General features: G+C 51.2%; 1 protein-coding gene across 2 annotated transcripts in view; it reads right to left on the bottom strand.

The window, feature by feature from the left end:
* The window catches only part of Myo1b (myosin IB), a 147,586-nt gene extending 134,465 nt beyond the window's left edge, over window positions 1–13,121 (bottom strand). For both annotated transcript variants that reach the window (XM_003478762.5, XM_013142398.3), the window contains exon 1: window positions 12,946–13,121. The gene's annotated coding sequence lies outside the window, so the exon portion shown is untranslated. The remainder of the gene's footprint in view (window positions 1–12,945) is intronic.
* Between the last annotated feature and the right edge of the window lie 2,681 nt (window positions 13,122–15,802).

Below are 15,802 nucleotides of genomic sequence, written 5' to 3'. Positions count from 1 at the left end.
GTTTCCAAAGGACTGCAGTGGCCTTCGATAGAAACAATGATTCTCCGGAAACACAAATTTAAAGTCACTTTATTAAACTGTCGCAATAAGGTAACTGGCTTATGGATAATCACATACGTGTTGACCCACGGGAACAGAAACTGGAGAGCACCCTACAGGGTCATCTCAAACCCGGAGCACCTGTGCGCTTCAGGTACCAGCTAATGCACCTTATTCTAAGGAAAAGAGATGCCAACCGGTCCAGCGTGAGCTCTCCGGGACCTGCTACTCAAAATGCTCCCTCCTGACCATGAGGCCTTGCACAGCCTCAGCACCTGCTTCCTTTCCTTAGTTGCTTCTCCTCCCTGTAGTTCTCAGGAGACAAAGCTCTGCTGAACCTCATCATCCACTTCCTGGCCTTTCTCTACACTCTAAGAGAGTCCAACAATGGCCCCAGCTCCCAGCACATGGTGGGGTACAGGACCCCTTTACCTGACCCAGCCCGGCTTCTGCCCAAACTCCAGGCCTTGCAATCCAACAGCCTCCAAAACCTCCCTCATAGCCCCGCTTCCCAAATGGCCCCTTCTGCTGCAGCCCAGCCTGTGCCAACCACCCCCAACCCCACCAAGCCAGAAATCTGGGATCACCCACACTGCAACTAACCCTGCCCCAGCAATCCACTTCCACCATCCATCCTGCAGCTAGAGGCACCGAAGTCTTCATGGCAATCTGTGACCCAATCATTGTTCCTTAATATCCACTGGCAGGAAAATCACCCAAAACAAGAAAAAGGTCATATGTACACAAAGCGTCACCCAGAGTGCTATTTACAACAGCCAAGAGGCAAAAGCAACCCAAATGCCCACTAATAACAGTTATTTCAAACAATTATGGCACCCTGTAGTGTAATATACAATTGTAAAATCTTTCAAAAACTAACCACCATTCCCTACACAAAGAAATAGAAATGCATTATACCTTGTACACAAATATCACATGTATTAAAATGTCACCCTGTACCCCACAAATATATATGATCAGTGTCAATTCAGAATGACACATTTTAAACTAAGCATCAATATAAAAACATGGTTCTATGATTATGATCATATTTGAAGGCACACAGATAAAAAGCTTAGAAAGGCCAGGTGTGGTAATGCACATCTGTAATGCCAGCACTTGGGGAGGCTGAGGCAGGAGGATTGTTGTGAGTTAGAGGCCAATTTGTGCTACATAGCAAGACCTCTTCTCCAAAAAGCCTTAGAAATGACTGTAGTTGAAATTGTAAGGCTCAGGAGGATCTTTTTAAAGTCCATTTCCCAAACTTCCTGCAAATCCTGTAGTACAAAATATTCAAGACAGAGAGTTTGGTAACCTCGTCCTCCATGAATGGCTTGGTTTGGGGACCAATGAGAAGTGTCCTGAAGAATCCCATGCCCTCCAGCTGCCCCTGCACCTCCCTCTGCATCTACTGCCAAACCAGTGCAAACCCCCAAAGAGTAAACTCCCCCCCAAATCCTATCACATCTGGAGCCCTCAAGAAAGCCAAGCGGGCACAGAAACAGCTGCCCACCTGCAGCCCCAGGCTGCCAACACCTGCTGCAGGGCTCACCTGTGCTGATGGGCAAACAGCAGCTGCCAAGCCAGCAACTGAAAGCCAGACACACATCACAGAGAAGGCGACAGCCATTGGACACACATGTGACACGATGGGCTCAGGGACTGTGGGTAAGGAAAGGCAGCGAAGGGGTCGGACACCTCGAGGAGTCTACCAGATGCAGCACCAGTCACCTCAGAGGGTACAAAGGGGACCAGTCTCCTGGAGCATCCTCCCTGCACCTCCTGGCTTATTTTTGAAGACAGCAACTAACACCAACTTAAGGTCAAGCTGACAGATTTAGTATTGTTTCCCTGGGTTTCTGTTTTTGGCAGTACTAAGGACTGAACCCTGGTCTTCCCACTGAGCTACAACCCTAGCCCTGTTATTCCTTGACACAGGGTAAGATGCTCAGTTGCCCAGGCTGAGCTCAAACTTGCGATCCTCCTCCCTCGCCTCCCAGAGTGCTGAGATTACAGACATGTGCCACCACACCTGGCTACGGTTTGAGCATTCTTCCGTGCCTTACCCCTGGCATGCCTAGGTTACACCCAACAACTTCCCTCCTCTGTGGTACTGGTGTGTATGAGGCCCTGCCAACAGGCGATAGAGCCCAGTGAGCTGATGCATGAAAGCTTCCTGCAGCCGCATCCCACTCAAAAAAGGTACATGGTGTTTCTCCACATTTCCTGTGATGAACTCTTTCGAAAAACACTAGATCCTAGCTACGCCCATGTATAAACCCAGGTAATCCCGGAACTGCGCCAGACGTGTGAAAGCAGGAATGAACTGTCATAAATGGGTGTGTTACCGTCAAGTTCAGCACTGCAGAGGTAGAAACCCCACACATGATGGAATACAGAATGGGGCGCTGCATTGCTTCCGTTTATTTAAATACCCTCAACTCCACTCTGGGAGGTCATCAGAATCAGCACTGTCTCTCAAGCAAGCAGTTCCTCCACCCACACCAGGCAGCACCACTGTAACCCGTGTGCTGCCACTGACATCTGTGTTGGGGTTATTCTGAGAGGGTTAGAGACCCACTGCTCACTGATAAACTGCTGCAGTGAACAAATGGTGAGGAAAGCCCATTTCTCTTCTCAAAATCACAGAAGGGCTACCAGAGAGAAAAGATGGAAAACTCTCAGAACAATCCACACAGAAAGAATTAAATTCAATGAGGTTTTTTGAGAAAATTTGTCAGATTTTGCATGGTTTCTTTATAAAAGTGTACTTTGGTAATCTTCCAGAATTCTGTTCTTCCGGTTTGGAAAAGTTTAAGCATCTTGACACATACCATGATGGCAACATAGATAATCCTACACAAATGGAGGAAAGAGAACCTCTGTATTCTCTGGGCTCCCTTCTATGGGTCTCCCAGTCCCCTCAAGATCCTGGAGCTTGGCAGTCTCTTCACTAATTAATTAACTCTAGTGAGTAGATTAGAAGCAACTTTGTTTAGACTTCTGGGGGGGAAAGGTTACTTATTTTCACCATTAAAAGTAAGAAATCAAACTTATTCTTTGGAGAAATGCATGCATCATTTCTGCAGAACAGCAAGTAACAAAGAATTGGGGTGAACCGGGGTGAGCAGCAAGGGGAGGAGGAAGAGGGGACCAGAAGAGGGAGTCCCACAGGCTGGAGGCCCGTTACGGGGGTACAGGAAGAAACAAAAAGGAGAAATAATGAAAGTGAAAGAAATATTCAAAGAATGAAGCATTTCCCAAAGACCATCCGAGCTGCTAACTTTGGGGACCTTTGTGCTGAGCGGTTTTCAATGCCGTTGCATTACCGCAACTATCTGCGTAAAGCAGAACCTCCATCACTGGGGATGGGATTGGGATTGGACTTCCGCCTCCTTCTGCAACTGCCTGGCCACCAGGAAGGAGTAAAAGGTAAAGTCACCTTACTCCACCACCTCACAGCATCACTGTGAACCCCTGGCTATTTTTCTGTGCCACCTGCCTTCCTACACATTTGTCAAAGGAAGCCCATATCGGTCATGAAGAATAAACACTACTTGGATTCCCAAGACTTGGGTATCTGGGGCAGGGAAGAGGAACCCCAAGACTCCACTGTAGGGAAAGACGGCGTGGATGAGGAAAAAGAGGCAGACGTAGCATGTGCTCACCCTGGAGACTCAGGCGACTGCTCCACAAAGACAACCTGGCCTTCTATCAAGCAGAAAAGTTTCCAAACTAGAACTCCCTCCAGAGCCCAGCACCACACTGCCCCCCAGAGCACACAGCTCGGTGAGGGGCCCAGGTGTTCCTGCCCCCAGTGCAAAGCCACACGGCTGGCCCAAGCAGTGACTCCAGGTGAGACAGGTGTGTGGCTCCGCCAGAGCCCCAGCACACCTGCCCTGCCACACCCCAACCTGGCTCAGCCCACGGCCTCACTGTGTGAAGCGGGCGAGAGGACTAGGGCACTGTGAGAGTGGTTGGCTTTCTCTCCGGAGCCAGGACACAGTCCCTGGGTGCAGGATCCAGCAGGAAGCTGCTGAGCAGGACGCTGGTGTGGCCAACAGGAGCCAGCACTCGGCAACAGCAGTGGGAAGGCTTCTCAGCTTCCCACAGGGTGACGTCCCAAGATCAACCGGAAATGCATTCCACACACCCACCCAGTGGGACCTCACAGCACAGCTACAGCCAGCCCAACCCACAGCGCTGGTGCTGACCCAGTGAGCACGTAGGAAATGGGGAGCTGCGGTCACTGTGCTCCTCAAGACCTGCAAAGCGACACGGCCATAGATTACCAGTCCAGGCTCAAAGGAGCTTCTACTGACTGGACAGCGCTGTGATATCTTAAAGTCAAAACACCCACAAGCAAACCAAGGGTGCTTTCTGCACTCAGCATGGGGAGGGGGCTGGAGATGGTCTAGCTACATGACAGTCATGGTTGATACACTGTGTCAACTTGAGCAGTTTAGAAGTTTAAGTGAAAGACACAGCAGGGAGCCACTCTTACTTTGTAAATATCCTCATCTTTTGCAAAAGGAGGGCACAGAGATTTTGTGAGTGTTGTATACCTGCCCAAGTGGGTGGTAGCCTGCTTACAATATAAGGAAGGAAAAGAGGCTTGCTCTCAGCCGTCCTTTGGCTCTGGCTGCTTTTACTGGCTGCTGCCTTGACATGTTGTCCCTGCACCATGCTGCCCTGCCTTGGAGCCAGCTGAGTGTGGACTGAAACCTCCACAAACTGTGCGCTAAATAAACCTTTCCTTTCTTCATTTTTGGTATCAGGTATTTAGTCCCAGCAATGAGAGAAAAGATACAGAGGCACTGCACTAACGTTCACGACCTCACATAAGCTTCCCTGGACCCCAGTGACAATCCTCCCCTGGAACACAGTTGGCACCCAAATATTTGATGAATGAGTCAGTGAATGCATTCAAATAACTACAAGTCACCCCTTCCTTCTAAAAACATGCATGTAACTCTCAAAAGTGAATCGTGATGCCTCTGACACATACTCTACCAAAAGCCATCTGACTTCCAAAAGCCATCTGACTTCCGAAACCCAAAGCAAATAGAGGGTTAGACATGAACTTCATCAACCAAGAAAACTTATGAACAAATACAAAATCAATCCCTTTCTTGTGCCCTGGTAAGACCAACCCAATCGGGGCTGGGGATTTAGCTCAGTGGTGTAAGCGCTTGCCTGGCAAGCAAGAGGTCATGAGTTTGATCCCTGGTACCAACAAAACAAAACAAAATACAAAGACCAACCCAATCAGAAACACACCACACAATTTCATTTAAGGAGGTCACAAAAGCCATTAAGCACCTTGGCAAAAATCTACCCACAGATGTGAGTTTTACACATAAAATTACATGGTAAACTTCACCAATAAAAAATAAGTAAATAAATAAAACCTATGTAGAGAAGTTTCCCAGGGTTGCAGACGGGAAGGCATGAAACCATAAAGACGTCAGGGTTCTCTGGATTTCTATTTAAATGCAGTGAAATTCGAGGAACAAACAGTGGGAGGTGGGGGGCATAAGCCACAAGCCATGGAGAATTCGTGGGCCAGTTAACCTGTGTGGACGAAGGGACAGCAGGCTGGGCAAGGGACACACTCCCAGATATACATAGGGGTGATGGCCTTTGGTATGAGTTCCAATCATTTCACTCTGGTGGCTGTGTAGTGTTATTTTCAATGTTTTATTGTATTTTAAGTACCTTTGCTTTTTGCTTTTTTTTAAGTTGTCAAACAGAAAGCGCTATAAGTTTAAGGAAACAACCTAGGGAAAACTGGCCGAGAAGATGGCACCCAGCTGGACATGAAAGGACCGGGCTGCAGGCTACGCGGTCAGGAGCTTCCGGGAGGGAGAAAAGATCCAGAACCACAGCCAAAAAGCATCAGGCACAGCTGGGAGTGACCCGGCATAGCTCACAAGGCAAGGATGCACCATTTCCCAGAAAGCCAGGTGGCCCCAGGTCTAAAATGGTACAAGGAAGGGATAACAGTGCCACTATATCCAAAATGATGCCCCAGCCCCTGAAAAGAGGGTTACCATGTGACATATCCTGGGACACGGGAGCATGGTGATGCGTGCTTGGAAATGCAGTCCTGAAGGCCATGAGAAGTCATCCGGAAAAGGAGCTTGTTTCAAATGCTCCCAGCAATTCCAACACACCCTTGACCAAGGAGGCCTACTTTACACAAACCTCTACAGACTCGATGGATTTTTTTTTTCTCAACCTACTGACCTCTCACTGAACAGGGCACACCTGTAGCTCAGGCTTTCAAAGTCAGAAGCGTAACTGGGGCCTGTGAAAGCGAACTCTAGGCCAAAGGAGGGCCCACTTGTATGGATGTAAGGGGCCACCGAAATCGGGCAAGCAGGCGAGGCTCCTGCGATCCCAAGGCCAGAGGGCCCGAGGATGTCGTTAACAGGCTTGGTGGCGTGCACACAGATCAACGCTCAGAAAGGCGGGCTAGACTGGATTCAGATGAGCTGGGAACATGCTGAGACGTGGCCCCAGACAGAAAGCTGACCAGGAAGCTGAGGCTGGGAGTCAGGTCCTAGAGTCGCCCCTCCACCCCATGACCTTCTGAGCCTGTGCAGGTCTCAAGCACAAGGACCTCGGAGGCCCCTTCAACTGTGACTTTAAGCGGTGCAAAACCCAGGGGTCTCAAGTCAAAGTTCCAATGTAATCAAGTTCCCCCGTAAAGAGTGGAGGAACTATACAGGTCAGAAATAAACAGCTCAAGATGAATTATATGCATGAGATTTTTAAAGAAACTATGGACACCCAAGGGACATCCCTGAACCCTTACAAGTGACAGCAGAGGGTCTGTTTCCCTCCCCCAACGTCACAAAACGAACTCAGGATCTGATCCAACATGGCAATTCATGCACTTTTCGAATACTTTGCCACACTCTGAAGATCTGGGGTGAATGAGAACCTTTTCCTAGTCAACTCGCCACACCAGGGAAGGTCCAGATGGGGGTCCAGCTATTACAACTGCAAGCAACTACACAGGGACCGAAAAATAGCTGCACAAAGTGGCCTAAGCCAGTGTTCGCAAACTTTATGCTTCTGTTAAAGGCAGAGGCTGAGGCTGTAAAATGAATGAAACAACAGGGGCCGTTCCGCACTTTTAAGGGAGAAATGAGCAGCTGAAAACCGGGTATATTTGCCATCTGAACACTGCAAACAGTAGGCAGGGGCTGACCCCACAGGATTCGAAAGGCAATGGCACTGAGCGAGGAGAGACAAGTGGCACCACCAGGAATCTGACACTCAAGGTTGCTGGGGGAGAGGGAAAGAGACTGGTAATGCTTCAAAATGTTCTCATGAAACCAGTGAAACACGTGGCCACAGGGCGCATACATGGACTACGCCAAAACCAGGAACTAACCACCCATCCCTCTGTCCCCTTGATTAAATCTTCTAGGAAGCCTTTAAGGGTAGCAATTTCTTTCTGAGGTGCTGGGGATGGAATTTCACCTCTCAAATGCATGCAAGTGCTCTACCACTGAGCTGCATTTCCAGCTCCAACAGAAATTTTGCTAACATTTACCAGGTGCTTGCATTAGTAGTGCTCACAGTGCTGCTCCCACATAGGCACCGGGCTGCATGGATCCAACCCAGCCAAACTCTTTTTTTTTTTTTTTTCCCCTTCAAGTATGAAGACTGGGAAAACTAACCTGCACGCTCAGGTTAACAGCAACTCGAAGCTATCTGTGCCATCTCAAGGGGAGTGTAGGCCACTTAAGATTGGGCGCAGAGTCCCTGGAAGGCGGAGATTTGGTTTCCTCTTGAGCCCCGGCTATCAAGCAAAGGCATTGGTATTTTTAGCTCAGTTTGTTGCTCATCTGATAAGTGAAAGAGGAATGTCAACTGAGCGGGCTGGGAACCCCACCGACTCGTTCATCCCTGCCTTGCTCCGTGCCCTCTAGGCCTGGCTCTGCAGTGACCATCACACCCTGCAGCCTAAGGACAGACAGATGCCCTGGTTACCCCCATGGCACTCTAACTCTTGCAGAAAATCCCTGAGGGGGTTGGGGGCTGCAGATAGGGCCAGCTCCTCAATGGCTCACCAGCAGCCTGGACTTCCTCGATTCGGGGACAAGGATGACAAGGTGGAGGGAAGGCAAAGCGCAAGGCCCAGGGAAGGCAAAGTAGCCAGAGCAGGTCAGCCCTGCCACCCTCCCAGCTCTGAGCCAAGGACACTGGACGCCAGGTGACCAAGGAACAAGCCAAGATGCAGGCGGAGTCTCTGGGCAGGTGCTCCCTTCAGCTGCTAATTCCTTAAAAAGCAGCCCAGAGCATCAAAGCCCTGGCCCACCACTGCTCGTACACTCCAGATTCAGGTGATCTCCAGGCCAGCAGTGCCTCAGTTTCTCACCTGCAGACCCCTCCCAGCGAAGAAAAGCCACGAGGATTACATAAAACCCCTGAAGAAAGCACCCGGCAAGCAGCCTGCCAGAAAAGCCAGCATCCAGGACTTTATAAACCCTGGCATCAGCCAGGCATGGTGCCACACACCTGTAAGCCCAGCATTCCCAACTGGGGCAATTTCAAGTGACATAGTGTGACCCCACCAACACGAAACACAAAAATGGGCTGGAGATGCAGCGCTGTGCAAAATTTCTGGGGTCTGAGCCCCAGAACTGAAAAAGTAAGTACACAGCAATGAATGCTGCGTAACAGGAAGGATTCGTTCCCAGGGGACTGGGCATTTTTTTTGTCTTTTTTTTTTTTTTTTTTTTTTTTTTTTTGAGACGGGATCTTGCTATCAGTTCAGGCTGGCCTTGAGCTCACTTTGTAGCCCAGACTGGTCTCGAACTCGCAAGGATCCTCCTACCTCAGCGTCCTGAGTGCTGGGATTGCAGGCATGAGCCACCATGCCCGGCTAGGGACTGGGCATTTTTTGACCAAGATACCTTTTAATATGCAAGTATGCCTGAGGCGGAGGAGGAAGGTGGACAGTGGCCACCCAGGACCATGCACTGCCCAGCCTACTGGCACACACTGTGATCCAGACCTCCTCACAGGGACGGGCTTTGTGGACCGGCTTTCAGACCCCAGGGTCCTGACCCTCAACTTTTTCCCATCATCTCCAGATGAAGGAAATAAAACCAAGGCCAGGTTCCTTCCATTCTCTCGCCTCCACATTTCTTCACCTTTTGTCTGGGCAGCTGGCTCTGCTTGGTCTTGGTCAACACAGCTGTCATTGCCATTTACTTCACTCCACCGGCACCCGCTTGGGCACAGCCCTCTGTCCCTGCAGACACTGGCAGCTCGGCTGTTAAGGCCTTGCGTCAATGCTGTGACCATAAACATGAGCTGATACGGCCCCGTGGCTGGGCAAGCGGAGTGCTGCTGGGTGAGGACTCTGCAGACAGCAGAGGGGAACCTCTAAAATATCTGGGTTTGGGAGGAGGGGAGACAATAGCATAAGAAGGCAAAAGTCACTGCTACCCCTGCTGCAGACCTCAAAGACCCCAAATTGGGGCCCAGCTTAAACCAACTGAACAAGTAAAGGCCGAACTTCCAGTCTTCAACTTCTTTTAGAAACAACAACAACAAAAACCAATATTGACTATTGCATGTGTCCAGGAGCATTCTGAGAACTCCACAAACAACTCACAATGCCAAGTGTTAAACTCCACTCTGTACCTGGCAGTCACTTGGGTCAAGGTCAGCTACCTCCTGCCCAGGGTAGAAGTCACCTCTGTCCCCTTTCTACATCGAAGCCTGAACTAGTTCACTTCCCCTCTGGGGAAGGATAAGCGCAGAAATCATGTGGAATGCATGTTCCCACAGAGCTCAGAAATCTGATGACCTCAGAGGACTCTGTCAAGAAAGACCCTTGACACTTCCCTAGGAAGCGCGGTTCTGCAAAAGGCCAGGGCAGAGAGCATGCGTGTGCTGGGAAAATCCACAGGCCGCTGCTCCAAGCCTCACTTCCTCTATCGAATTCCTTCCCTCCTCCTTGCTCTTCAGAAAAGACACTCTGGCCCAGGGGCTCAGCCAGGGGGCAAAGTGCAGGGTTCTATTAAGGGCTGCAAGATAAAAAGGGCTCAAAAGGATCTCAAGAAACAAAAATATCCAACTACCATAGAAGAGCTACTTCTAGTCTACCCCTTTTATATGTTTGAAAGAACTCCTTTTTAAATGTTGGCAACCTCACGTGTTAAAAATAAAGTTCTGTTCACTTAATGCTTATGCGTTAAGGCCACGACACACAGCTTTGGAACCAGAGTTTCAAGAGCTGTGATGTTGCCAATCCAACCTTCCAAACCCATCTCACTGTTGTTTTTAGGACTCACAGAGTACCTAAGGGTGAATCAACTAAACAATTAAGCTATTACTCCTACTATTGAAAGATTTATATAGCTACAGTGTATCCTTAGAAAAGATGCAGACTTTGGGGTCAGGAGTGTAAACCTCACCTGCAACTCTTGCTAGTGTCCCACACAACTACAACAAGAGGCAGCGTCCTTAAGGCCCTCAGGCCTGGGCTCCAACAGCACAAAGGAGGTAACACCTACTTTGTCAGCTGTTTGAATTCACAAGGCCATGAGGGTAAAACTCTTTCTAGTAATCAAGACTCACTGGATGATAGCTATAATTATTGTTAGCCTATTTAACTAAAATCTTCATACTGGAAATAGTGAAAACAAGGTAGAAGAGAGGAGAATCTCACCTAAAAGGAGACAGAATGCCAAAAGCATGGACAAGGCCCCCCTGTGGCCAATAGCTACTCTTTCTCTCTGGCCTGCACCCTAGGCCAGCGGATCCTCCTTGCTTGGCTGCTATACAGCAACCAGAAAAGGTCCGCGTTAAAGTCCAGCCTGGACAAGTGCTAACTCATTCTGAGAAGGGTGTAGCACTACTGCTCCCCATCAGACAGTGGGCACCCACTGGACAGCTAGAGGCCAGATTCAAGCTATTCAAGGTCCATCCACCCCATAACCAGCAGCAGAGACTTCTTAGACCCTGGACTGTCCCATGTGTAGACCCAGGAGCCCTTGGGATGAACCCATATGTGTTTCATGGAACAATGCACAACATAAATGGAAGTCGACAATGTAAGACAATCGCTGCCATCACCACCAAAAAAAGTCCCTCTGTTCCCTGCCCCTGGCACAGTGTTTGGCCAGGCAGTGTGCAGGCTGTAATGACAAACAGCTTGCTGGCTGGACACCATCCCACTGCAACCCCACACAATGGCTCCTGAGGACACAAGTCCTGCTGCTTCCAGCCTGGCCTGAACATCCGACCACATCCCCCACGAGAAAGACAAGCCCTCAGCAGTAGCACACACAGCTTTTTCCATTACCACTTTGTGGCCGGGAAGCATTTTTTTCTCCAGAGTAAGCTCCTAATTCGCCTTTTACAGTGGTGGTCAGCCTTGGAGAGGTGGCCAAGATGATGCAGCAGTGTCCTGGTGGACCCTCGGGCATGTCAAAGAGGGTCCTGGCGACAGTCGGACTGCTACCATGGAAAGTCTGCTAGGTTAGCTCCACAGTAACCCCACTTTTCCCTCAGCCTTTGGGAGCCTTTCACCAGTGTCCCCAGGCTCCTGACCGGTGAATGCCTGGAAATGTCAGCCCCATCCCAAAACAGATCTACTTTTTGGAGTACCCCATTCAAAACACACCCACCATTCAATCCCCAAGGTCAGCCAACCCTTCTGGGAGTCTAGATTCCAATCTAGGAATGGGTCACTTAACAAATGCTGACATACTACATTTATTTCTATCTCCCCCTAAAAAAAATCCCATTCACCAAAATGCAAAGCAGGCCAGATGACCCACCCAGGGACAGCCACTGCACAGAGCACTTCAAAGCCCTGATTCCCCAACTCAAAGCCAAGCGGTGGGTGGGTGGGGTTCCAGGGTCCAGTGTAAAAACGGCTTTTCAGTCTGATGACACATAATCTAAAACATGTACTCAGCATGGCTAATTTTTTTTGAGTCTCCTCTCCCACCAAAACATTGTTGGGAAACTGTTAGACTATACTGTGCTCCAATGGAGACAATTACTGTGTCAAAACTGACTATAAAATTTGCCTCTTACCCATTCTCTAGACAATATCCACCAGCTACTCCCAGAGCCGCAGAGGCTCATGCACACAAATTTAAAACAAAAAAGTTTCTTCTATTGTAACCATCAAGATCCGCTCCCAGCAAACACCAGGAACAGGTCAAACTCGAGGAAGCGCACAACTTGTTGCAACAATACACGCACCGCTGTTAGCCGAACAAAGCGCCACCAAAAGCAGCAGACACCGGGGGGGCCTTCGGACGCGAGCCCATGTTTGCAATAAACTCCGCTCCGCGCCCCTTCCCAGCCTCACCCGCCCGCACCCTCTGGGGCGCGGGACCCCGATCTGGTTCCATCGCGCCCCCCGCTTCCCTGCGCTTTCCTGCCTTTCCCCGGAGACTGGAATCCGCCGTCCTGGGCAGGAAGCAGGACCCCGGCGCCCCTAGGCGGTGGCGAACAAAGGAGCAATCGGGCGCGCAGCTGCAGGCGCGGGAGCCGGTTCGGGGCGCTGCTTCCTGCGGCCGGGGCACGCCGTGCCTGAAACCCGCTCCGCTCGGCCCATTGTCCACCACTGCCCGGAGAAAGCCGCCCGCGTCCCGCACGCCGCCTAGGGCAGGAGCCGACTGCGGGCGGAGGTGCAGGGGTGCAGGGGCGCAGGGGCACGGTGCCCGGAGGATCGCGGGGTCCCTGCGCCCCCGCTACCCGGCGCCGGGGGAGGTAGTACAACTTAGTTCGCGCGCGCTGCTCTTCCTCCCGCCGCCCGGGCCACCGCGGTGACCACCCGAGCCGGGGACGCGGACCCCGCAGGCGATGCGGTAGGCTGGGACCCCGGGGACGGGGACAGGGAGGGACGGAGCGAGCTACCTGGCCGGCGCCGCTGCGCCTCTGGTCTCGGTGCTCGCGGTTACGGAGGCGGGAAAAGCGGGAGCAGCCGGAGGAGCTGGAGGAGCAAGAGGAGCGGGGCGGGAGGTGCGCGCCGCGATCCGCTCCGCACGTCGGCGGCCAAGATCCTTGTGCGCGGCGAGGCTGCGGGCGCAGAGCTGCGGCGGGGAGGCCACGCCCCTCTCCTGGCAGGGCGGGGCGGGGCGGGGAGAGGGCGGGGCCTCCATTTATGGGGCGGGGCCTGGGGGCGGGGTCTGAGGGGGCGTGGTCCACAGAGGACGCGGACTGGAGGAGACGGCCGGGCCGGGGTTTGAGGTGTTGACAGGGGCGGGGCCGAAGGGTTCCTGTCTGGGCTCGCCCCGCCCTGCGAACCTGCAGCTCCGCTCCCCGGCCCCTCCCCTCTGCCAGCGCCACAAGCCGCACAGCGCCCCCCAGCGGCGAGCGCGCCAAGGGGTCCGAGAGGGAATGAGCGAAGGGGTGCGGGCTTCCTGCAAGCTGCCTGTCAGAAATGCAGAGTCGCCTAGCTAGCAGCCCGCCTCTGGGCACCTGCAGGCAGACAGTGAGAGTGTTCCCAAGGTTTCCTCCTAGAGATGCGTGCCGGAGAATATCAAAAAAATACTGATTTGGCTGGGTGGGGTAACGCACACCCCTGTAATCCCAGCACTCTAGGAGGCTAAGGCAAGAAGACTGCATTCAACCCCAACCTGTGCTCTTCATCAATTTAGCAAGATCCTGGTTCAAAATACAGACGAGCCGGGGATGTACTCAATGCGAAGGCCTTGGGTTCAACCTTCGGTGCGGCAAAGATAGGTAGAAAGATAGATGATAGAAAGATTAGATAGATAGATAGATAGATAGATAGATAATAGATGATAGATGACAGGTGGTAAGAGATGATAGATGATAGGTGATAGATGATAGATAATAAAAGATAGATAATGGTGGTGTTCTTGCATGTGTGCATATGCTTATGTTAATTTGCAAGTCTTGGGTGACAAGCTGTGTCTTTACTTGCAAGGGCTTTAGCATCTCTTAACTGACCCTATCTCTCTAAAGTTGAATGGATACCAACGCTGGGGGCAGATGTTTAAAGGGCCCTGGGCAGGCAGCACAGTCAAGTAGGACCCCGGGTGTCTCTGGCCAGCTGCCCTGGGGCCACACTGGAATTTAGAACAAGCCACTTGACATGGTGTCGGTTTCCTCATCCTGGAGGAAGGCAGGGTGCCCATCCGAACTTACTCACTGGGTGAGGCTGGGGTGTGAAAAGCACTGCAAACACAATAATTACTGCTCAGGTCGAACTCCTTTACCCCGTCATGAAATACATTGCCATAAATGGGGCCAGGTTTAAATACAATGACCTATATCTGGCAAGTGTCACTAAAACGAGGTGAACCAAGGAATCCAGACCATATATAGTAACTCAGCTCCCATGGTGGTAAGAGCCACTGGCCCTGGGATTCATCAGATGGCACCAATACAGTGTGGGGACCGAACACACCTGCTTGGAACTATATCATCATCAGGTCACCATCTGCCCACCTCAGCTCGAGCGTGCAATCAGCAGGGTCACCTCTACTCTCACATGTCTTGAGTACTGGGGACAACTTTTGCTTAATCTTTGCCAAGACTACTATTTTTGTCCTGCAGACCAGGGGAGCCCAGGAAATGAGGTCTTCCAGCTAATAAGCGGCTCTGGTGTTTTGAAGCTGTGTGGAACCCTCCTTCCGCACACCTCTCATTAAGAGGTGATGTCTATGTCCTCCCCTTGCATATGGGCTGGGCAGGGTGACTTGATTCTCACAAACAGAACACAGCAAACATGATACGGTGTGACTCTGGAGCCCGAGTCACTCAAAGAGATGACGCATCTCCCCCCCCCCCCACTGTTTTGGGATGGAATCTCCAGGGACCCAGCCATGGGCAAAGGTGCTGAGCTGAGCCCACAGCAGGTATCAGCTGCCAGGGTGTGCGTGAGCCAGGGAGCCTCCTGGAGGTCCCAGACCTGGGGACCCTGGTCATGCTGGAGGAGAGAGAACCTAGCTGAGCCAAGTCCATCCCCAGAAGCACAAGTGTAACAATAGGGTAAAAGTGTGTCACCAGAGTGACAGTGGAGTAGAGTGACGCAGAATCTCGAGACTCCACAGCTTCCACCGCACACAGGCAAGTGCGCACCCAGGAATCAGGCCCCAAAGACCCAGCCTGGCTGCACCCACACTTCACACCCAACCTCTGGCCACACGTCTTACGCACTGCACCCATCAGCCCATCCCATTTTGGTTCCAAGGGGACTCTGTACAGCAGCGTGGTGGTAGAGGCACCTCTGACCTCTGCTGGCCAGTATAGCTTTTCAAAAATAGCAGGCATGCAGATGTCAGGGCCACAAATCTAGACCTTAAACAAGTCCCTTGGGAGTTGGGGGAATTCTCCACCTCTGGGTCTTGGAACTGGCCAGGTTTTGGTAACCAGTATCGGGGACACGAGTGTGCTGAGTAGGGCTACTGGGACGATGAAGGCATTTTCTGGTCCCTGCATCGAGGGAGGGGCGAGTGGCTGAGGGTCACGATGGTTCTGACCTTGAAGAGTGGGAAATGTCAGCTCTTCTTTCCTGTTTTCCAGCAAATTCTAAAAAGAAACTACCAGAAATTGTTGAATGTATTCTAATAAACACTGATCGGATTAACCAAAAAACTATTTGGAAGCCCCCAAAAATGCTTCCAGAGCAAAGTCATGATCTCTTTTTTAAAAACACCATTAATCTAGTTCTCATAAATCTCAAAATCCATACTTTTTTGTTTGTTTTCGTTTGTGGGGTTTTTGCTGTTGTTGTTTGTTTGTT

Source organism: Cavia porcellus, unplaced genomic scaffold (genome assembly GCF_034190915.1).
Source record: "Cavia porcellus strain 051 isolate PalLab524CR breed Dunkin Hartley unplaced genomic scaffold, mCavPor4.1 scaffold_12, whole genome shotgun sequence".
NCBI classification, from domain to species: Eukaryota; Metazoa; Chordata; class Mammalia; order Rodentia; family Caviidae; genus Cavia; species Cavia porcellus.
The sequence above is the reverse complement of the archived record's forward strand: the minus strand, read 5'-3'. Positions and strand labels throughout refer to the sequence as shown.